Here is a 23,560-nt window from a genome sequence, read left to right as displayed (position 1 = left end):
TATTACACGGAATCACTCAGCATAACTTTCAGTCCACCCAATCAAACACTCCTCATTCCCCCTCCGATTGGATCGATTCGATCGAATTGTTCCACCTCTACCTAATTTACTTGACGCCGGCAGATATCGACGACTCCCAACGATATAACCACTGTCGAAATCAGACCCACAGCGGTCACTAAACTAAGCTAAACTATGAGTTTATCGGGAAACCAGAAAGTCAAAAGATACTTTGTAAAAGCTAATAACATAAAGTGATAAGTGAAGTGTAAGGATTTCATAAATAGTTACCAAATATATAGTGAGATCTAAACCATGTTAAGATCATAATAAAACACACTAAAGAAATAAGAACACCTCTTAACCGATTCGCTTTATAAAGACTGTATTCTTAAGCAAACATAATAAGTTTAAGATCTATTTTCCCAGTTTAAGGTAAGAGCGTAGCTGGGAAACAGTGGGAAAATCCATGACTACCCGCGTATTGGAAGGATGCCGCCTGTAAAACTGTCGTCCTGCCAGGAAAATTACACAGCGGACACCCAAGTAGCTCCAGCTATATAGAAACTTCGTGGGAAACTCCATCTTAGATACAATTTTGGTATACAATTTTACAATGAATTTGGAAGCATTATAAATAGGAATATCAGACACGTGGCATTGTATGAATGGCTAACTTTGTGTTGCCCAATTGGAATCCCAAAAACTAAAGGTTCCGTTCCGATGCATAAATTTCCTAGAAAATCGATTTCAACATAATTCCACACGATTTCTGAGTTACACTTTCAACAGAGCCACAAATTCTCCATGAAGAGTGTGAATATTGTATCCCATCCGCATTACGGCCGATTGCTTTATGATTATTTCCCGGCAATTAAGTGAATTTATTGGCAAAGGTAAACACACACTACAGCTACAGCTACAGATATAGATACAGATACAGATACAGATCCCATTGTATCCATGCTTGGATATCGATTGAAGGAGGTGGCACAGAACAAGACCATGTACTATTTCCATCAATGGCGATGGACTCATCCGAAATCAATTTGTTTTTCGGTGCGGAGTTAACCCCCGAAAAACGGAGTCGAGGCGAGGCGAGGCCTTTTGGGGGCGAAAGTGTTAACCAAGGCTAAAGGCCACAACTTATTCCACTTGAGCTGATTTCTTGAGCGATTTACGCACAGCCAAAAACATAAAACTTCCGCAATTGCCATGCCGGGAGCTTTAAGAAGTTCCCTTTGCCTGCGGTGGGTTTCCGTCAGAAAAGTTTCAAGCCTTCATTTCCTTTGTCATTCGGCAAGAAAAGCTCTAGGAAAATAGCCGAGAATTTCCTGTCAGCAGGTGGTCCCCGTCGGAGGAACTCTAAATCTTGGCAGCTCTCTCCTGAAGTAAAGTTCAAAATCAACACACTCAGATGGCGTCAATCATTCGGCCAAATCGTGAATTATGGCAAACATATTGCTGTTTTTTCCCTCCCAAACGGATATTGATCAAAATTCATTGCAATTCGCTTGATTGATTGATAGCACACACTCAGATATATCCGGAGCTCTGTTTTGGGAGCCATCGAATGAATGAACCCGAAGATAACGTAAACAGACACTTGCCAGTCTTTAGTGGTCTGGCATGGAAATTGTATGGAAAATGGAAAATGGAAAATGGGAGGTAAGATCTTGATTGAAGTCTGTTGTTTCAACCGTCGATCGCGCACGAAAGACTGACACTCCTCGGATAGATATTACTTTATTGGGTCGATTTTTGGGGCAGATAGCGCCATTTCTGACAGGTTGACAGAAAAGTCAGATTTTTAATCATTTTCATGAGTTTAAAGTTTTAATTTTTGGCTGAGGAACACTGGGGAAATAAGACCTCAATTTTGTTGCAAGATACAAAGATAAGCTAAGGTAGATCAGTCTCTACACAAGCTATTTATCGATGTTCTATTATCACACAATAATAATTTAAGTATAATTTCCATACCTAACAAGATAGGAAACCAACTTCGGGAAGCCAAAGTTTACAAAACCTTGCAGTTTGCAAATAAATTATAATATAGATCACAACTAAACTTAAAAAATGAAAGTTTAAAAATCTTATAAATTAGCCAAAAATACACTAATTTCAATTCGGAAACCATTTGTACGCTAGTTTTTATTCGGTTACCAAATCTCCATACTCAATTTAAAATTTCAGAAAATTGAAATTTTTGCCCATTTTTGAAAATTTTAATGATGTAACCCCTTATCTTTTTTTGCAAAAAAAGAAAATGATTCCTTCACTGTGTAGCAACCTTCAGACTTAAACTCTAATACCTTGGAAGGGTATAAATATGATTTGATATAATAAATTCTTTAGGTAAATCCTGGTCTTAGACTAAACACAAAATTCTTTTCTCCTTGCTCTTTGTTTCGATATTCAGTATTCTTCAAGTATTTTTATTACTTTAAATATATATATTTTCATAAATAAAATATCATTCTGTAATGCTGTAAAATAATACCTTTAGAAGCATGATTCATGCCAAAGGATTGTCTGATTTATTGCCATTTCAGTTTCACCTGACTTATGCTCATGGAAAAAAACCCCCCAAAACAAAGTGAAACCCACGTTTTTCCCACCTCCCACTACCGAATTGACTTCCCCCCAAAAAAAAACCCCAAGGAAAATATGGGAAATGAAAATGGTTAAAGTGGCTGGACAAACTCACACACACAGAAAAAAAAGTGGGGAAATTGTTTGAGGCAAATTTATGAGCTTCGTTTAAGCGAGGCAACTGCGTCTGGTTAACGCTCTCCCCCAATGTACAATGTACGAGAATATATATATATATATACATAAAGCCAAAAGAAGTCAGTGGAGGGAATGGGCTTAAAGCCACTTTGGAATTGACCATTTTGCATGAGAACGCAGAGACCAATGACGACAATGAACCCCAAGTTCCAAGTTCCTCAGTTCCCAGTACAAAATGTCTGCAAATTTATTAAGCTGAAAAAATTTTATGACTTGAAATTGGTATAATTTTCATATAATTTTTGAGAAAGAAGCGAAATGGAACGATGCCAGACGACGACGACGATGAGGATGAGGATGACGGTCAACCAGTTGAGCCAGCGGGGTGCCGGCACTCGAGGGTTAAGCGCCACACACACTTCTACAAAATATACATATATACATATGTATATGTATCTGTGAGGGAAATGCAAATGTCTGCGTTCCTGCTGGCTTTTGAAGGGGTCTGAAATGAATGAATGGCCTGGGAAGAGGCAGAAAACATAAGCACACCAACACACAATCACACAGATACTCCACACACACACAGATACCTTAGCCTGGAAAGTCCAGTCTCGATGAATTTGTATTGTTTTGCATTTGCTTTTGGGGCGCTACTTTGTTTTTGCCTCGTTCGTTGCTTCTCTTCCCTGCCTTTTCTTTTGGCTTTGAAAGGAATACACACACAAGAAAGGGCTGGGAAGGTCCGGGAGGGTTGCTCCAGTGGCTCTGGTGGCTCTGGTGGAGTTGTTGAGCTGCCATTGCAAACAATTAAAATCATAAGAGACGCACATAAATTATTCATGGCTTAATCTAAAGTGGACAATCTATGCAAAGCACAGGGGCCACTGGCACACACAGTCACTTGTGTGTGTGTGTGTCAGACACTTGTTTATCGCCCCCACTCCTCCACACACACACTCTTAACAATACAATGATGGCCATTTTTGATATTTTGCCAATCCTCGCCTCGCCTCGCTCTCGTTTCGTTTTAATTACTCATAAACGAAGGAAATAATTGCATTCAAGTAGCTACCTCTTCTACCTGTTTCTCGTCTTTCTCTGTTTCTTTACCATTTCAGGCAATTATTTGGCCATGAATTTTTGGGTAACTCAATTTTGAATTTGGATTTTTCGAAGATAGAGTTGTGAGTGTGACTTTTGGGATATTATTCGATTTATGCCTGGGTTATATTTGGTAAGTCTGCTATGTTAATTAGGGAGACTAAGAAAGGAATAGCAGTTGATATTTGCTAAATTGCTTTCGTTTATGATTTAAGTAAACTATAGAAAAGAATTTTTTTTAATTTAAATGATAAAAAGTAGATTAGCAACTCCTTTTCTTAAGTTAAAAAATTTTAAATTAGGTAAGCAGACAGCTTTTAGAAGAGAACTTATATTATCCCAAAGAACAACTTGACTCAAAATGGAATAAAAAGATCGAAAAAAGATTTAGTATAAGGATTAAGACCCTAAGCTAAATTGATTATAATAAAACCTTAAAATAATATGATAATAATTACCCACCATAATGAAATAATTAAAAAAAAACAAGACAACACTTAAAATATTGTCATTCATTAAATGAATCTTAAATCTTAAGATTTGCCAATTTTTTCTAGAAATCAAATTTTAAAACTCTCATAACTATGCCAAAAATGCATTAATTTAAATTCGGAAATCGTTCCTGTACTAGTTTTTATTAGGTTAATAAATCTGCATACCCAATTTTAAATTTTAGAAACTTGAATATTTTGCCTATTTTGAAAATTATTTTTTTTCTGCAAAAATCGAAAAATTTCCAAAATTTAGTTTTTAACCGAACATGGCTAGTTCAATTTCCCTGTTAATTCTGATCAATAATATATATGATTTGTATGGTCGGAAATGATTCCTTTACATTGTTATAAGCTTTTAACTAAAATTTGAATACCCTAAAACAGTATAAAAATCATACAAAGTATATAATTAGTTAATAAATATTAAATGCAATCAATTGGGCAAAGCAATTTTCTTCTAATTCAAAGTATTTATTTAACACTAAACCAATTAAGAGCAATTATTTTCTTAAATTCCTTTGTTAATTAAGTAAAAATCGAATAGAAAGTCCAAATTATATTTGGTGTTGTTTTATAATAGAATTAATTTGTTTAAATTGCTGAGGCTTTTATCATATTGAATTTCAGTATTTATGGTTTCTTAAATTGAAAATAACCAATCTCAAGTTAGTTAATCTTTTAATTTGGCATTCCATAGAAATACCTATTAAATAAATTTTAGTAAATGAATGTCGTTATTAATTCATTCGATTTTTGGCGTATTCAGTTCCGTAATTCCTAGGCAAGTCTTAAAATTTGTGTTTTTGATGAATAATAATTGAGTTTTGTTTATTATCTCGACTGAAAAACCAATAAAAAAAAGGCTGGTTCTAAACCAAACCAGAATGGAATCCAACTAATAAATTCGCACTGTGAATAGAGCAATAAAAATTCAATTTATGCGGTTTATTGAATTAGCAAAACGTAATGAAATGAAATTCGTAAATGCAGAAATGCAATGATATTTGAAGGCCCCAAAAATCGACCAGAATTGGGGGGCTGCAGATGGATTGATATATAGACAGATATATTGTTGCATTTTGTGCCGACGAGCTGTGTGTCAGCTTCAATGGCCCACATTACGGCATCACGCTGCGAATAATAAAAACATTTTCACCAAATATTCGCTACAAAATATGCCATGAACTATCAAAAGGGGGCAGGTTGGAGAGAGAGAGAGGAAGATGGGCTCGCAGATAGATAGATAGATAGATACATTTTTATATGCACACATAGCGATGACTATGGCCGCACATTTCTGTCATAACACAAAATAAATATTTCATCCGCTTCGGCTCGCGAGCTTTACGCCGCTCGCGTATTTATTATTAAAATGAAAATAAACTTTATATATATATATATATAAAATAGGAACAACAAGGGTTGTGAAAAGCCAAAATGAGATATAGACCCGAAGAGCGTCTTTTGAAATTTTACAAATGAATTTATGGCAAAAGGCAAACGAACAGCGAGAAAAAATTAAAACGCAGCCACATAGAAATGAAATCGCGCGACTCATAAATTAATTAAGACAATAAAACATTTTAAATTTACCCGAATAGGGGGACTCTGACCATAGCTTCTGGTTATGTATCTTTAAATCTTCAAGTTTGTATGCCTGATTGAGAATTATTTATGCTGCAACAATTGTGACTTGATTGAAAGCATCCCCAGTCCTATGGCTATGCATCTGTCAGATACTCGGTATCTGTGACACACTGACTTGACACCTGTCATCTTTTCGTTTTAACCTTAGATGGCCAGCATCTCCCACTATCATCTCGGAGCACATTGATCCCACTCTCCCCATCCATTGCCATGTTAATTTCATTCTTGACATGCGTTGTTGTTCCTTCGTTCGACTTGCTGCACGTCCCCCTTTAGATACTTGTATCCCTTGTCATATCCTACGGCACAGACTCCTCGAAACATGGGGCAACATTGCCGTGCTGGCAAACGACCTTACGCCCATGTTGCAGAGCCCCTTGACCCCACCCCCTCGACAGGCACCTTTGGGGCACAAAGTAGTTGTATTTATGTTAACTTTGACATAAGCCCAACATGCAACTTTCGGGCTGCTCCGTTGCAGTTGCATGTCCTCGCATAAAGTGTCAAAGTTAAATAATCTCGCAAGAGGAGAGACCGAGAACATGGGCATCAGATGGGGCGGAGGGAGATTTCGGGGGCCAAATAGCCCCAGGCTCAATTGGGATCTTGTGCAATATGTATTTCCCAAAATTTTGTAGGTTACTCGAGGCTCTCATGGAGGAGTCTCTGTGTAGGTCGAGGAGAGTCACAAGCCTTCAGGATATAATATGTACGAATGTATATAGAGCTCAAACTAATCAATAAAAAATCTAAGAGAGAGCTAGGTATAAAAAAATACTATTCAAAATCTAAAGTGGTATACAAAAAGTTAATTTCTAATGCCAAAATCATGGAAAACAATTTACTTTATAAATTGGTATTTTATAGAGATAGATAAATAAATTAATTCAACTCAAATGCACGCTTCTTTTTAAATAACTTTCTCATGAGGGGAGAGATTTATCTTATAAAGAATTTTACTTAAACTTATATATTGTTGCATGTATAATATAACTAAAATGACAAAGATTCAATTTAAATTTAAAAACTTTAATTGCAATGCATATTTAAAGACCATAAAGAGTTTGTAACTCATAAAATTGTAGGATTAAATTCAGATTTAAACATTAATAACATTTTAGGAGGGTTTGGCAAATTTTAGTTGAATTGTATTTACTAAAAAATAAGGAAAACAAATACAGAAAAATGATTAAAGTTCATGGTAATTTAAACTAAACCCAGAGTGAAGCAGTAAAAACTACCATTTGTATTTCTATATTATATATTTGTTATGTTTTTGTAGAGTAATACACATAACACATTTACCAAATGAAAGTGTCCTTACACTTGGCTGGACATATAACCAATTGAAAGGGAATAAAACCCCAGAAAGGAACTCGGTACTTGGTATATAAAAAAGGGGTTGAAACCTGTCACTGTTCTTACAGAAACAAAACGAATAAATTATACAAGACTTTGTCCTCAATTTTGAGTCAGAAAATAAATTACTTCGATTCCATTTCCTCAGTAACTTAACAAATTACCTTAATTTTATGGCTGTTATGTGGATTTTTGTTTTAATATTATTAATTGCTCAGTTAAGAAAACATATTAGGGGAAAAGGCAAATCTTGATTAACTTAATTACTTGAATCATTGACTCGTATGGTTCGTATTAAACTTTTTTTTAACTTTTAATTAAGTTTACTAGTAGCTGAAATGCTCTGTTTTAATTACCTTATTATTCAAGTAATTTTCAAATATTCTTTCATACGTAAATTTAAGTTAATGATATTACAAAACTTAATCAGTTTTCTTTGAGTACAAATGCAAGTACGTAAGTATATTATCTAATCCTAACTTGAACTATTTCGGCAATTACACTATTTTTAATTAGCTATAAAACGAAGTAGCCATTGAATATCTTTAATTTAAGTAGAGTTTCATAAAGAGAAATAAATATATTTAATATATATGTTTAATATAAATATATTAATATTTAAATACTATTTTGGTTATGTCAAATTAAGCTTTTTTCTAATATGCACTTAACTCAAACTTATAACTTTCAGGTTTAAACATAGACATTACTATGTACTCTATAAAACTTTAATATCTTTAAGTTAGTTAATGGTAGTATTAAAAATTATTAAATATTCAACTTGTACTCACTGTTTTTGGCGCTTTCCTCCTGTTCCTTCGTTTTTGGTTATTTTTGCTCCTTTTGCTATCCTTGTTTCATTATTGCATCTCGTGGTTGCTTCGGAAAGTATCTGACGGATGCCGACGGCAAAGCGAGCCGTTAGTTTTTAGTTGAGATGCCAGAAAAATCGAGTTTATTGCACATTTCGCTCTCCGTCTCTCTCTCTCTCTCTTTCTCTATCTCTTTCTCTATGTATCCTCCTTCCCCTCCCCCTTTCCACGTTGTTGTTGTTGTTGCTTTTGGCGAGTTACTTTTGCGGGCTTTGCATTTTGATGGAGATTTTATGATTAATTAAACACGCGCGCACACCAACACACTCGCACACACACACACATGCCCCCGCCCCCTCGCACGCACACACAGGCACTCGCACTCGCAAACACACACACATGCGTAGGCAGCGACGGCGGAGGCGGCGGTAATAAAAACGCACTGCGGTACCGTTAACTGTTAACTGTTAATATTTGCAATTTCCGCTGCTTTCCTTAGCCTTCAAAATGTGTGCGTTAAATCCTGATTTATTTGTATATTTTTTGTGTGTGTTTTTGGGTTTTTTTGTGAGGCGCTCAGGATTCGGGGTTCTGGGTTCTGGGAAAAAGGCGCTTTCGCTTGCTGACTGAACCACGGCCAAGAACGGAATCGGAATCGCAATCTCAGGCTGCAGCTCGAGTGCGAATCCGAGGCCGAGTCCGAAACGCACGAGCACGAACACGAGCGAGCACACGACGTCGTCGGCGTCGGAATGTCCTTAGCGCGCTTCTCGAGTGGCGCCCCCGCGCGGGCAGAGCAGTGCTGAGAGGAGCAGAGGCAGCGGCAGCGACGTCCTGTGAGCGACTGCAGCGCTCTATACTAAAAAAAACAGGAGTCGCCGCCAAAATTCGCAGCAGCGAAAGCTTCGTCGCTCTCGCCACCACCTTTCTCTCTCGCACGCTCGCACGCTCTTTCTCTCCCCCTGTTACCGGCTAACAGCTGGGGAAATGGCGTATAAGACTGAAGTTCGAATGTTATGGCGCTGTTAAACCGGCTAGCACCACTATAGCTGTGCTCCTCCCTCTCGCTCGGCGGCACTCTTTCTCTCAAACCCAGAGAGAAAAAAAAGAAGCATAAAAAAGATGGTGGGGGGAGAAAAAACCGAATGAAATGTCTTCGTTTTTTATGAACGTGCGCGCATCGGATCGGCAAATAAATAAAAACGCATATAGAGCAAATTATGACAACTTTAGGCGGAGCAACGTCGACGTCGACAGCGGCGCAGGACGAGCGTCTTCTCGTCCTTTTGATTATATTTTTTTTCTCTCGTATTTTCGACGTCCTCGTTGGCTGCGAATCTCAATCATATTTCCTTTATGTGCTGCTCGCTTTATTTATCCATATTTCTTTTATGTTAACTTTGCAGCTTCGTCTTGTCTTCTGCTCGGCGAATGTCCTTTTTTCTCGTAGCAAGGACTTCGCAGCAGGATTTCGGGTTTTGGCTTTTCGCTGTGAAGACTTTGCCGACGGGAGTTTCACAGGGAAAATTTTTGGTTCTATTTTATTTTGTAGAATTGTGAAAAGAAAATTTAATGTTTATTTATTTAAGGCCATTTAATTATAACTAAAAAATACATATTATCCTTTATATCATTTAAGAAAATAGGCTACGAATTTAATTCTACAAAGTATAGGAAATACGTTTAGTTATTAAACTCTTCGAGTACATTTATCTTTACTTTAACTAAAAATTATACAAATAAAATAAAAATTAATAATTTCAGGGTATTATAATTTTTGTCAAAATTAACAAGGGAATCGATCTAGCCATTAACGGTTGAAAAATACATTTTCGAAATTTTTCTCATTTTTTCAAAAAGAGGTAAGGGGTTAACATTTTCTAAAATTGAATTTTTTAAAATCTTCAGATTTGTTAACATAATAAAAACTAGCATAGCAACACATTTCGAATTGAAATTAATGCATATTTGGTTTAGTTATGCATTTTTTAACCTGTGATGTTTCGGAAATTGTCATAAAAATATCGATTCAAAGAATTTAAAAGTTTTGAACTGACTAATGATTGGTGTCAGATTCAATCCTATAATTTAATTGAAAACTCGAAATGTATATAAACTTTTGAACTCTAAAGAATTTAGTGCTATATATATAGCTTAAAAAATGTTATTTAACTTATTTATATTCAGTAAGCTAAAGAAAGTAAAATAAAGTATTTTTGTCTGTTTTCAAACCCTTTACAAATATTCCTACAATGGTTGAATTATACAATTCTTTGATTCGATGTACTTTGATTTGATTGCAGGTAAATTTCTTTCGATTGGCTGCATTTTAAGGATCTTAAAACATACATTTTATAAATCCATACATACATATGTATCTGAAAATCTGCATATTGCTCCTGTCTATCAAAGCAACTCCTCCCTTATTAAGCTGTCCAAGGGTTTATTAACAGCTGCCACTTATGAATTACTAAAAAACAACAACTCGGTGGCAACAAATAATTCAAAATGGTTGGTCCTCAAATAAAAAATAAATAGAATTGTAAAATGAATACAAAGTGAGAGGGAATGAGCAGGAGATCAAACAAAGGACACACACGCAAGGCAAACCGAGTTGTGTGCTCTTCCCAACCCCCAAGGAACATCCCTACACACCGATCTATATACTTTGTATGATGTATATGATGATATCTAATAATAACTAACCCTCTCCCTTGATCCTTGCTATGGCTTTTGTTGAATTAGCAGACTGTACGCGGGTTTTCGCACTCGAAAGGACATTCAAATTCAGTTTTTTAAGCAGATATAGATACCCTTGAAAAACATATATACAAATAATAAGATGGCAGACACAAAGTCTATGAGGTTTCCCCCATAGACACACTCCGAAAAATATCATTTATCACAAAAGAATGCCCCAAAGAAACGAAACCGAACCCGTTCTTCTCTGTCTTCTTGTTTTTTCGAAATCTTCTAATAATTATGGCGGTATACCCCTTTCCTCTTCTCTTTTTCCAAAACAAATGCAACGGAGAGAGACAGCAAGTGCCATTTCTATGCAAATCATTTTGAAAAACTAGTTTTTCTTACAACAATTTTTTGATGACGCCGATTTGTCTCCACAATCATAAAAATCGTTCAAGAAAACAGACGGAAAAAATCTAAGAAAAGGTAAGGGAAATCAAAGAATTTAACCCGAACATAAGAAACATAATTAAATTTTGGAATAAATTATTACTACAAATCTACGGTTGACCCTCAAGGTCCAAAGAGGCCATCGGAACATCTTTTATAATTTTCAGTTTACCTCAGTTTTTTTGTTTTTTACGTTCCATTTCTGATAAGAGAACGTGAGAAGGTTAGGAAAGGTTATGGAAAATGTCGGTGGGATCTGAGAGGTTTCGTTTTTAACATACAGAATTAAAGGGAAATAATATTTTACTCAAGATTCCAGAGAGTCCAGAGAGTAGCTTTTCTAATCAGAAAACAATATGTAGATAAGGTTTTAAAAATAATATAATTACAAAGGGAACAACAGTATTCAATATGGAATATTTAAATCAATCTTTAAAAATGAAAGATGCACTCGTTCTCTGATTTATTTTCATTAAATTTACTTTTATTCCCACACAATTTATGTATTGCCTTTAAGGTCATTAATACCAGTAAATGGATAAATATTTTGTAGTCACGTCTAATTGCCTGACTCATTAGGCACTCAGTCCCAAAAAGTTCAAACCTAATTCGAAACCCTAGAAAATCTATAAAATGTGAAATGCACGTCGCTCGTTGATCAAGATCGCATTGCCGGGCCTTTCAATATATTATATATCACGTGTGTGTGGCGGGAAATGAAATAAAATAAATTGAAATTGAAATTAAAGCTGGAAAAGTTCTTTATTTTTATTTTTCTCATTTGCTATAAAATTAAGTACTTGCCAGAGTACCAAAAGGGTCTCGTCTGCGTGTGGGTTGAATTGTTTTTTGATATGTTTTCTGAGTGATTTATGTTAACGATGACACTTTTCTGTTGAATCGATACCTACTTAGGGTTAGAGTTTCTCGAGGGTTTTCTTTAAATTTAAATTCTACTTTCTGGTCAGTTGATTTCTGTATATTTTTGTAATCAAATGTGGTTTCCTAGTTTCAAATACTTGCATTTCTTTTAGGGAAATAAATATATTTTATATTATTTCTAGTCTTTAGTTTGCATTTTCCTAAATTTCTGTATTTTTCTTACCTTGCTATAGTTATATTTTTAAAGAAAATATACATTTTGAGTGGTTTAACTGCTTTCTGGTCAATTGATTTCAGTTCTTTATACATTTCTGTATATCTAAGCACTTTATTTTATTGATGTATTTTTCTTAGAGCTTATAGTAAAATATAGAATATTATTTCTGGTCTCTCTTGCTGCTTTTTATTTATTCTTCATAGCCTTACTTTAGTTTATAGAAAATACACCAGAGTTCGGCCCTTTTTTGGACAAATTAAATTTAGCCAAAAATAGACGGAGACAAAAGCAAAAACCCGAGACGAAAAAGCGAAGCTGGCAAGCAATTTAAGAGTTGACCTTGTGCCAGGGCAGGAATGGTGGGCGGGGCTTTTTGGCCCTGGCACACTCTGGGCCATTTACCCAATTGCGTTTAATCGATTTCTTTGTAAACTGGAAACCAATGTCAACAGCCTCAGCCGTAGCATAGAAAACTCGCACAAATAAACAAATTCCTGGCTGGCACACCAAAAAAATAAAAAGGAGCCGACGACGAAATTTGCTCCTTTCGAGCGGCAAAAACATTTACACACTTAAACGAGCCAACAAAAAATCGAAATAAAAATAAAGGAAAGACAAGGAATTTTCCTTGCGGGGTGGCACAAAATCTATATATCGAAAAGAAAACTAAGAAATTGTAGTGCAAAGAGGGAAGTAAGGCCGGAGTCCTTTTTCGCTTAGGTAAATAGACAGTCACAGTTACAGATACATTTACAGATACAGATACAAACGGAGCGTTTGTGTATCTATTAGATACACATTGGAGTGTCCTTGTTTTTGGGGGCGTTCGTTTTAAAGTTCCATTCCATCGATTTTTCTCCCCTAAAAGCAAAACTTGTCTTTGTTCATAACTCAACTTTTGCGGCTGCCAATGGCAATTAACACACCCACCAGACTTTGAACCATCATCGTTTCAAATGCTTAATGGCAAATTTATGTGGCGCTGCATTCTCTCCTAATGAAAATGGAATTCATAAAGCCGGGGGCAACATAAAACACTCATGCTGCGATATATATGCTAAATATATATATTCGATTCTTGGCTCGTGGCATACCACATGTTCCATCGTTGGAGATCATCCATGGATCGGCAAAGTCCCGCCCCGAAGGGGGATTGTGCTGGGCAGATGTCGTGAAGTTCTCGAATTGGTTGAGGAATTTTCCAAAAATGAACTCATAAATTATGTGAATCATATTTTAAAATCTGTTAAGCAAATGTGGCGAGCTGATTGAGAGCCCTTTTACATTTCTTGACAAATAATTGTGGCAGAAGTGGTCACATTTTATCCTTGTCATAAATATTATTTCAAAATTTCAAAAATGTTCCAATTAACATAAATATTTTGTGTGTTATTAAAGCAAGATATGAGTAAAATTTATTACATTATCTTAACGAGAGATAAACATGTTGTGCATGCACCAAAACTTGAGTTAAAATTAAATTTTAGAGCTCCTGGTTTACTTGTTTATAAATATTAATTAAAAATTAATTAGGTCTTAGTTATTTATTATTATTTAACTTACTAAAATCCTCCATCTTCACCCATTGAACGAAATTTTCTACATAAATTTCCGACAACTTTAAGCATTTCTTGGCTTTAACCTTTTCGTCCTGCGTCCAATGAAAATTTAATGACAATTGTTGCATTTAAATGTTGGCCCATTTAGCCGGGTCCTTCAGCCCCTTAGAAAGGCCCCCTTTCGTTCCCTCGTCTAGATCCACAGCCCGCATCCCTGGCCACCCTTCCTCCTCCCCTCCGGAAAAACTGAGGGTCGGAGCCCCGACAAAATCGATAAGGTCCAAAATAGACATGTCTGTTCTGCTTCTGCTTCCACTTTGGGTTTTGGGTCCTGGGCTCTGGGCTCTGGGCTCTGGATGCTCCAATGTCACTTCCTCCTTTTTTGCTGCCTTTGCCGGCAACGTCAACAAGATATATTAGCTGGTTTCATTATGAGGGGGTTTCCCCGTTCATTCCAGGATGCGTCGAGGAGTGACGAAAGTGAGTGGAGGCACCCCCCTCTTTTTCCGACGCCACCTTTTGCCAAAAGGGATGTCCTTGCCCTCGCAGTTGTTGCTGCTGCTGATGTGTCCAGCACACATGAATTAAAGGATATGCGACAGATATGTAGTAAAAATAATATATATCTTAAATATATTTTCTGTTTTAAAAGGTTTTTATTAAATAGCAAAAGTTTGTCTTGGTCCTTTCTATATCTTTGCAGGATATTTTTAGTCAGAAGCTTGTCAAGGAGTCATTTTCGATCCTATGAATCATATATATTCTTGAATCGATCTAGCCCTGTCTTATTAAGATAACTATAAGTTGTATAATAAATATACCTTAATTTTGTTCATTTTATAAGTAAAATAATCTTAAAATATTGTGCTCACTTTTAATAATGATTTAACAATGAACACTTGTTACAGTCTCAGTGTGTGTGTTCATTGAGGTCCTGGATATGTGTGAATGTATCTCTCTTTCTATCTCTCTTACTTTCAATTCTCTATCTCTCTCTGTCTGGGACTGTTTCCGGCGGCTTCTAAGCGAGAGTCCTTGCCAATTGCTGTGTCCTCAGTGCCACTGACTCGCGCCGAAAAAAAAAGGAACTTTCGTCCGTCCACGCCCCCAAATGTCTGAACGCCCCCCAATCCCTTAACCCCCGCTGAAAGCCCCTCCCCCCTCTGCAGTGTGTCTGGGTCTGGCTTTTTTGTCGCCATCGTCTCGCAGTTTCACTTTTTTGCCAGCTGCTATTTTCCCCAACGACCGTTCAAATTTCCATTGCGTATGGGTGTAGATGTCTTATATACCAGCGTATATATAGTATGTGTATGTATATATCTGGCTATATATGGAGAACAACTGAAACCGAGAGCAGGAAATTGAAAAAACCCCATTCGAAAAAAAGAGGAAAAACTGCGGGCATTTTTATGTTAATCAGGTCAATGGCACGCTGAAAACCCCCCATTTCCCCCTTAAAGCCAAAAATTGGGCCACCATCACAAAAAATAAAAAAAAACAACTATGTAGCTTTAGTTTTTGGCTGGAGCAACTTTAACAATTTGTTTAGCCTTTTGTTCGGGACTTGTATTCATACTTGTTATAGTTTTAAAATTGCAACAAATTCGGAATAGAAAATAACATAGTAGTAAATTGTTGAGGGGATCGATATATTAGGGGTTGAATTGGTTTAATTTTTAAATGGTGGAAGAGCACTTAACTCTTTCCGATCTCGTCATTTTGTTGTGCTCTCAACCGAGATATTTGTTTAGGCAGGATGAGCATAGGTACGCACAAGGACATCCATAGTTCCATTGTTATCGATGATCCTGTTATGATTCCATATACAGAAGGAACTTCCCTCGTTGCTGTGACAATTTTGTGAAATAAATTCCATGCTGTAAGTTGGTTTTCCATTCGGGATTATAGAGAGATTATGAATGTTTTCGGCAAGGGAAATAAGTCCTTGCATAATTCGCGAGGAAACTATTGTGAATTCGAATTATAAATGGCATTGAGATTGAAGGATGTTTTTTCTGTGGGAAATAATACAGAATAAATCAAAGAACATTTCTATATAGTTTACAGATGTTTTTATCAATTTAATGATTTTATTTAGGCTCAAAAGATGTATATACTATCAACTAGCATTTTAACATTTCAAGCTTTGAATTTAAGCTAAATTATTGCTCCAAAAGCCTTGTACATTTAAATTTTACCCAAATAATATATAGAAATCATTGTTCTTCCCATCTTTAGCCTCAAATTCGCCATGAATCTTGAACAACTAGCAAATTTAATGATCCATTCAATTGCAAAATCCCGCCAAAAAGTTTCCATCCCCCGAAAGGCATCAAAAATAGCTGACTGACAAGTGTATATTGGAGTAACTGAACAAACATAAAATTGAAAGCGTAAAAGCTTTTTTCTGCCAAGCATGCAAATTTTATTACGCACACACACACTATATACACACCATACACACACCCGTATCCAAGTCCATAATTATGTATTTATGCAAATTTCCGGAACGAAGCGAGGCTCCGCCATATTGTCGCATCATTTACCATTTACGAAATTGTTTAATTCAATTAAATAATTATGCATATGTTTTGCCGTCACGCATGACACCCTGCAACCAGCCCCCGTACACCCACACACCCCATGAGGGTGTCGTGTTAAAAAAGCCACCCCCTCCCTCCCTCCCTCCCTTCCTTCCTCCTTCAAAAACTCGTCGAATTACGAGCGACAATAAACTTTCGGGTGGGTGGGTGTTGTGACAATGCCACTAAGAGAGAGAGGGGAAGTGCGGCGGCAAGGACTTTAAGGATGGGGAGTGAGTGTGGCAAGGACTTAAGCCTCTGCTTCAAGGAGCGTGGCGTCGCCCGCCAGCTAATTCATAAGCAGGAGCAGGAGCAAAGGAGACCCAAAGAACAGAGCCACAAGGATATGAGCACACTTTTGAGCACAATTCATTTGCCTAATGCAAGGACTCGCAAGGAGCAAGGACCTGCATGGAGGTGTTGGGATTTCCATCCCCTCGTATGAAACTTTATTCGCGGATTTAACGAAAAACTTTTATCGAGTCAATTTCATAGGCATAAACGATATAACCTATACCATATATGCAAATCGGGAGAATAAAATAGCAATAACGAGGATGCGGCCATAATGTGTTTCAAGGATTTGAAATTGGAAATATCTGAAATGGGTTTTCTTCTAAAAAAAATCCCTGAAATAGCCAAATTTAGTAGAGCTTTGCAATTTATTTATTTACTGGAAATATAAATTATAAAGAAATAATATATGTAGATGCATGTATAATATATATTATGTATACAAGTAAAAAGTTTCCTAAAGGAAACAGTATTTAAAATACATGTTTTTATTACTGAAAATATTGAATTTAAAAGTGATAAAGAATGTCTCAAAATTTAATTATTCCATTTCCTTAACTTCATTTTTGATTGAATTCCTATAAATAGTATTTTTCAATCACGTTTCTCCCACTAAAATCGTTCAAAAAGAAATTCAAAGAGTAAAGTGTAGGTGGTTAGAGTTATTACCTTTTAAAAGATTTCCCGCCATAATTCTAAACCCATCATGAAAGGAAGCCGTCTCCTAAGCTGCCGACAAAAGAAATGTGAAATAGTTTATGTCCCGATTCACACACAACAAATAAATAGAGACTTGACATTGGGTAGAATTTTAACCTCGACTTCTACTTAGAATGCGAGCAAGTGCCTCCATTTTTTCCACATTTTTATTTGATTTTCATATAATTTGGATTTTGATTGAAATTGAATTCGGACACACGCTTTGCATGGCTAATGAATACAATGGAAGAAAAGCCCGTGAATCTTGGATTCGATGGGTTTCCATTCCCATTCCCAGGGGTCTCGTGGGTGTTTTTTTCAGAGCGGATGAGACGAGTTTTGACGCATTTCTGATATCTTTTTAATGTTCTCATTAAACGAATCGAAGACGTCACCTGCATATGGTATTTGTTTAAAATAAATTGAGTTTTCCATAGGCGGGAAAAGTGTGGAATAAAGTCTAAAATTAGATCTAAAATTGAAGCAAGAAGAACTAACCTATGAGAATCCCTTAGATTCAAGCAGAAGCTCTGTACTTATTTACTCCCTTACTAAATTTTAATTTAATTTATCTAAAATTCTTCTTAATTCTCCTGTTAATTAGATCTTGAGAACTTAATACCATCCTTTTAAATCCCATCAATCAATGCAACCACCCACAAACCCAAAATAAATGACATATTGTCGATTGTAAACCAATTATTTGTGTGCTCGATTTATGGGAACCTGCTGTAATCGATATCCAATGATATTGATCTCCATTTGCGCTTTTCTCCAGCCTGCGACAAATGTGGAAAATGGAAAACAAATTTCCCGTATTCAAACCATAAATTAAATACCAAATAACATATCCAATTTCCCAGTGAAAACCAAAGTAATTATGTGAAAATCTTGTGGTTTTCTTCAAGATTTTCGGCATGCAATTTTCCAGATTGTCATTGCTGCTGGCAAACAATTCGGAGCAGGGACAACAATAGAAATAATTGATATGTAAAATAATATTTCGGTTGCTGACAGACATCTAAATCTCTAATAATGATACCCAGATACAGGTCCCAGCCGCCATTCATTCATTGTTCAGCTGGGACTCTGTCCCTGCTGTGCTCTTAATATAATAATCATAATAAATCCCTAATAATTTCCGAACCATCAAAGAGCGGCGACAACGACGACGATGGATTGGAATTTAATGGTCTGGGGATCGAAGACGTTGCCCAAAGATCCCAAAACCCGAGAGCCGGCTTAATGAACTCGGTTGACAAATTTGAAAAACTCTCTGAATCCTTGCTGATCCTTCCAGACACAAAAGCGCGTTTCATTAGGTTGCGCAAACAGCTCATCCGTCATGTCGTCGAGCCTTTTGTTTGGCATTCAAACTGCGGTTGATTGCACACGATCCCAAGGATGTTCTGTATCGTATCCTTCGGGGGGCACTTTTAACTAACTTTTTCCACGAGTGCCGGGTAATTGTCTTTGCCCCTTAAGGCTACAGTAGCTGCCAACCCATTGTTTCCCTTGGCATAAAATCCAGGATCCTTTGCCTTTGAATCCCTGAATATTTTGTCAATCGAAGCTGAGAAGTTGCTCGGCTAAGAAGCAAATCAATTTCGATCAGCCCTCAGATCTATGCCGGGAGGAGGAAAAAACAAAGTGCCAGCTGCGGGGGATCGGGGGATCCCTTATTGATATTTAATTTATGTCCTATTTGAGAGACCATTGACGACACAAATTACATATTGACACGCTGATGGTTTTTTAATATGCACAGAAACACACACACAGCCGTCATCTGTTTCGAGTTTGGGTTGTGGGTTTTGCAGTCTGGTTCTGGGCTCGGTCTCTTCTCCCGGCTGAAACAATAAAAATGAAATTCATTTAATGAATTTATACATTTAATTTATTGGCGCGGCCCTTTATCAAATTTTGATAAAGCGTCACGGCTGCCGGATCCGGAATTGAACTCGAAGTCCGATTCGGATTCGGCTTCGGATTCCCTTCATTGCACACAATCGATGGCGCTCCCCTTTCCGCGGACATTAACAGATGCGGTTATGTTGGTTAACAAACATTTTATTGGCAGTTCAATTTCGATTTTTAATTAAAGCGTGAAATATTTTTGAACGTCATTTATACGGCAATGTGTGTGTTCGTTCAATGAGCACATAGCGCGATCCCAGAATTAATTCCGATTGCGGCCAAGTAGGAGATAATTGCGCAGAGCAAATAAAGGCCATTAAAAATGAGTAAAAGTGAGACGGGTTTTTTATTTTTTTAAAGGAAAATGAACAAGGGTTCTTTGAAAATATTAAAAAATTACATTTTGGGTCTTAAAATTGACTAAATAAATACTTAATCAGACATTTTGCAATTATCATAACAATTTACATTTAGTTTGAAGAAGTTTAACTTACTTAAAAAACCTTTTGGCATACTTTTACTGAAATATTGTCAACTTGAAATGTTTTCTAATTAAAACCTTAGTTTATACACGTTCCAATTTGTCTTTGCCTTCAAAGAATGTCGAACAAGTTGCCTTTCTTAGCCGCCACAAATCCAATTAAGCTACGAAAAAGTTGCAGAAAAAGGTATTTATTTGATATTTCCCATTGGTGGTTGCCACATAAGCGTTAATTACAACAAATGCAACGAATGCAAACAATATGGATAATGCAACTACTGAAAATGCAGACTCAGTTCGCTGGACACAACATCGAGTCATCTGTGGGGCTTCCCCTCGATTCGGGGGCTTCCCTTTCGATATAAATGCCTTGCTTATGTATATCATTTTGTTACCGGTCTCTCTCTGTGTGTGTAAATGATCCAACATTTGTGCGACTATTATTCCACGCCTTGAATTTAATTCGAATCGGGTTGGAAAACACCAGGAAAATACTAGTTGCAAAAGAGAACAATAGGAAAAACAAAAAGCATCGATACAAATGCGATTAAATTACAAGCCTTAACTATTTACGTGCAGGTGGGATGCACTGCCTGTAATTCACATTAAAACCATAGAACACGAAAAATGTTCCAAGTCGGCAAATAAGCAAATAAGTAAAAAAAAAGGAAAAGTTCAAATAGGAAAATTAAAAATCGATAACATTAAATTGAGCCGACACCGATTGGCGGATGGGTGGGTGCCGCATGCAAAAAAAGAGCAAGGAACCAATACAAAAAGTAAGAACTTAAGCGTATTAAATTGGATTTGGAAAAGCTGCAACCAAACATGCGACAAATGCCACACACACCCACACACATATGCATCCAAAGGATAAGTAATATGCATGAGTGTGTGAGTGTGAAAGGATAACTGAACAAATTTGCATTTTGCAGAAAATTTGCAGAAATATATCATGCATAAGCGTAAAAGTAATTTATCTGCAAATGTTATATAAATTTTACAAAATGATTGAAGAGTTGGTATTAGTTTGCATTTGGTAAATGGTTTTATGGGTCGTTGATATATATTTTAAAATTGTCTATTTATCTGATCAATATGTTCGATTTAATCTTAGTTTGTTGTTTTCCAAAGCCACACATTAGTATCAATATTATCCATAATTGTACACTTTAAAGTATATATTTAAAACAATTAAAATTTTTACATTTTTGAAAATTTTAAAATCTTAATAGCAAATCGAAATATATATAATATTGAACAATCAATCGCTCTTAAGTCTTGATATACTAATACAAGGTAAATCCATATTTTTATATGTTAATTTTTTGGGTAAAACAAAGTTTTTCAAATCTCGTAACATAACATAACATAAAAAAACCAAGAAAAATGTAGCGTTTTCTTTCTATCTCGTTAAAAAACCATTCTCGAAATAAGATAACCTTGCTCCCGGTTCCTTTCTTAGTCACATCCTTAAAGCAACAATGGAAAATATATACAAATTTCCTCTCGATAAACATTTCCTCATATGCATAACTGTCGCCTCATCAATTTACTGCCTGGCATTTTCCCGGCCACCAAATGGAAATGGAAATGCATTAAAAATTGATTTACGCCGGCTATTTACGCTCATAAATTTGTAGCTATTTAGCGGTTCTCCAAAACAACCAACAAATTGTCAACATACATTCACAAACAACGACGGAGCTCAAAAAAAGAAAAGACAAAAAACTGAAATATTACACTCGAATATTAAAACAACAAAAGACTGAGGTATTGGGGAAATACACCGGGAAAAATATAAATTTTCATTATAGCGATGAGTCTATTTTTTGTCGCTAATATATATCTCTTACTAAATGCAGAAATATTTATATTATTAATATTATTTTGAGTACTGAAATAATGAAATAGGTTAATCTCAAAAGAAGATGGAAGTATAATATCCCTTCTTAATCTATCTATATGTACATATCTTTTAAATATAAAATATTTCTTCTATGTAGGAAATAAAAAATTTCTACTTATTAAATTTTAATAAATATTTATTTCAATAATGTATATAGTCATTAATTTATAAAAAAACCAATAATAAAATCTTGCTGTAGTTTCGTTAAGAAATGATTTCGCTTGACAGGCATAGGTTTGTTTCTTCTAAGCAGTGGCAAATTATATTCCCTTTTATTTTTTGCCTATTATTTAATATAGAATAAAGAGTTTTTATATTTTTATTTATTTATCCATATATTGTTTTATGTGTATTTAAGATATTTAAACAGAGACGAACGACAGCCGCTTGAGGAGTCGAAACGAAGCGCAGCGGAAGCCACGCAAAACGAGAACAAGAACAACACAGAAAACATAAATGAAAATGAAAACAAAACGGGGAAAAAACATAAAACATAAAAATAGAATTGACAATGCGTTGACAGTTGTCTCTCAAAGGGAAGGGGAATACCCTAAGAGCAGGGGAAGCGGAATGCCCGGCAGGATTCAGGGCACATTCCAGGATCTAATTGGGGGAAAAAATATAAATAATTTAATAAGTCCTAAAAAAAGTTCCTAATAAAAATTACTAAATTAATTTTATAAAACTACATACAAAAATTTAGGAATTTAAATCTAATGATCATAGATTTTAGAAGACTAAGTTTAAAGTTTAAATTCTCATAAATGAATAACAAGGGTATATTTTTAATACTATAACTATAGCAAATATTCAATTCCCTAGGACACAATGATGTAACCAACCAGCTTATTCTAGAATTTCGTTTTAATATGATCTCTTCCAGGACTCGAATGACATCCTTAATCGTTGCAAGTTTGCTGAGCTGCTAAGCTGCGGTGAGGAAATCATTTTGGGATGGAAAACTGGCATCATTAGGATCACATTTATGGGGATCGGAAGTGAGAGAACCCACTCATAGATGGCACATTAATTTTCGCTGGAAATTGGTTTGGCTTAATGTCCTGCAAACGGGACACTCGGGTCATCTGTCCGATTGTCAAAGGTTTCTATATATTTATTTCACAGTTATTGCTGCTGACACAGCTCCGGCATTCGAATGAAAAGTGTAATATTTCAATTTTTGAACCGGCCACAATAGTCTAAATGTCCTGAAGGATGGGGAGGACTTTGTCACAACTGCGGACGTGGCACAATTTAAACTGCCTGACCCTCGACCCTCGCACTGGCGACTGATCATCGGGTCATAGGTCTGTCCACCCCCTTTTCACGGGTCCTGGCCGCCACCACCTCCATTGTCCTGCAATGTCCTGGGCGTCCCGCTTCGGGTTTATTGTTATTGTTATTATTCGAAAGTGTTCCTCCTGCAAAGGACGAACGGAAGTATTCAGGGCCATTGTTGCTGCTGCACTTCTACGGCCTTGACGGGATCAAGGAACAGGGACGGGGACCCATCGCAGAGCCCAAGACACGCGCCATACGGGGACTAATGACGAGGCCTGAAACACGGAAGACCGCTCAAGTGCTCCTTGGCAGGACACTGGCGAAAAATAGTAGACACATTTTGTAGATACATATTTTAAGTGAAAGAAAGCATAACTTTCAGTAATGAAAGTACCATAAATTTTGCAGTAGTGTTATCAGAATGTGGAGACAATAAATATATATTTAGAACTATA

The 23,560-nt window shown here is 36.1% G+C and overlaps 1 protein-coding gene and 1 long non-coding RNA gene across 4 annotated transcripts in view; one reads left to right on the top strand and one right to left on the bottom strand.

Annotated features, from left to right (window-relative positions):
• The window catches only part of salr (spalt-related), a 17,573-nt gene extending 8,569 nt beyond the window's left edge, over positions 1 to 9,004 (bottom strand). Inside the window, exon 1 of one of the 3 annotated variants that reach the window (XM_086831117.1) lies at positions 8,129 to 9,004. The gene's annotated coding sequence lies outside the window, so the exon portion shown is untranslated. Of the gene's footprint in view, positions 1 to 291; positions 778 to 8,128 lie in introns of those variants that run through there. The other 2 variants (XM_086831118.1, XM_020952383.2) reach the window with 2 other exon arrangements.
• LOC147644037 (uncharacterized) lies at positions 1,304 to 23,560 on the top strand. Its single transcript, XR_015271265.1, has 2 exons — positions 1,304 to 1,668; positions 22,708 to 23,560. It is a non-coding gene; the product is annotated as an uncharacterized LOC147644037 (long non-coding RNA).

This window comes from Drosophila serrata, unplaced genomic scaffold (assembly GCF_035046125.1).
Source record: "Drosophila serrata isolate PLE 108 unplaced genomic scaffold, ASM3504612v1 contig_240, whole genome shotgun sequence".
Lineage (NCBI taxonomy): Eukaryota > Metazoa > Arthropoda > Insecta > Diptera > Drosophilidae > Drosophila > Drosophila serrata.
The sequence above is the reverse complement of the archived record's forward strand: the minus strand, read 5'-3'. Positions and strand labels throughout refer to the sequence as shown.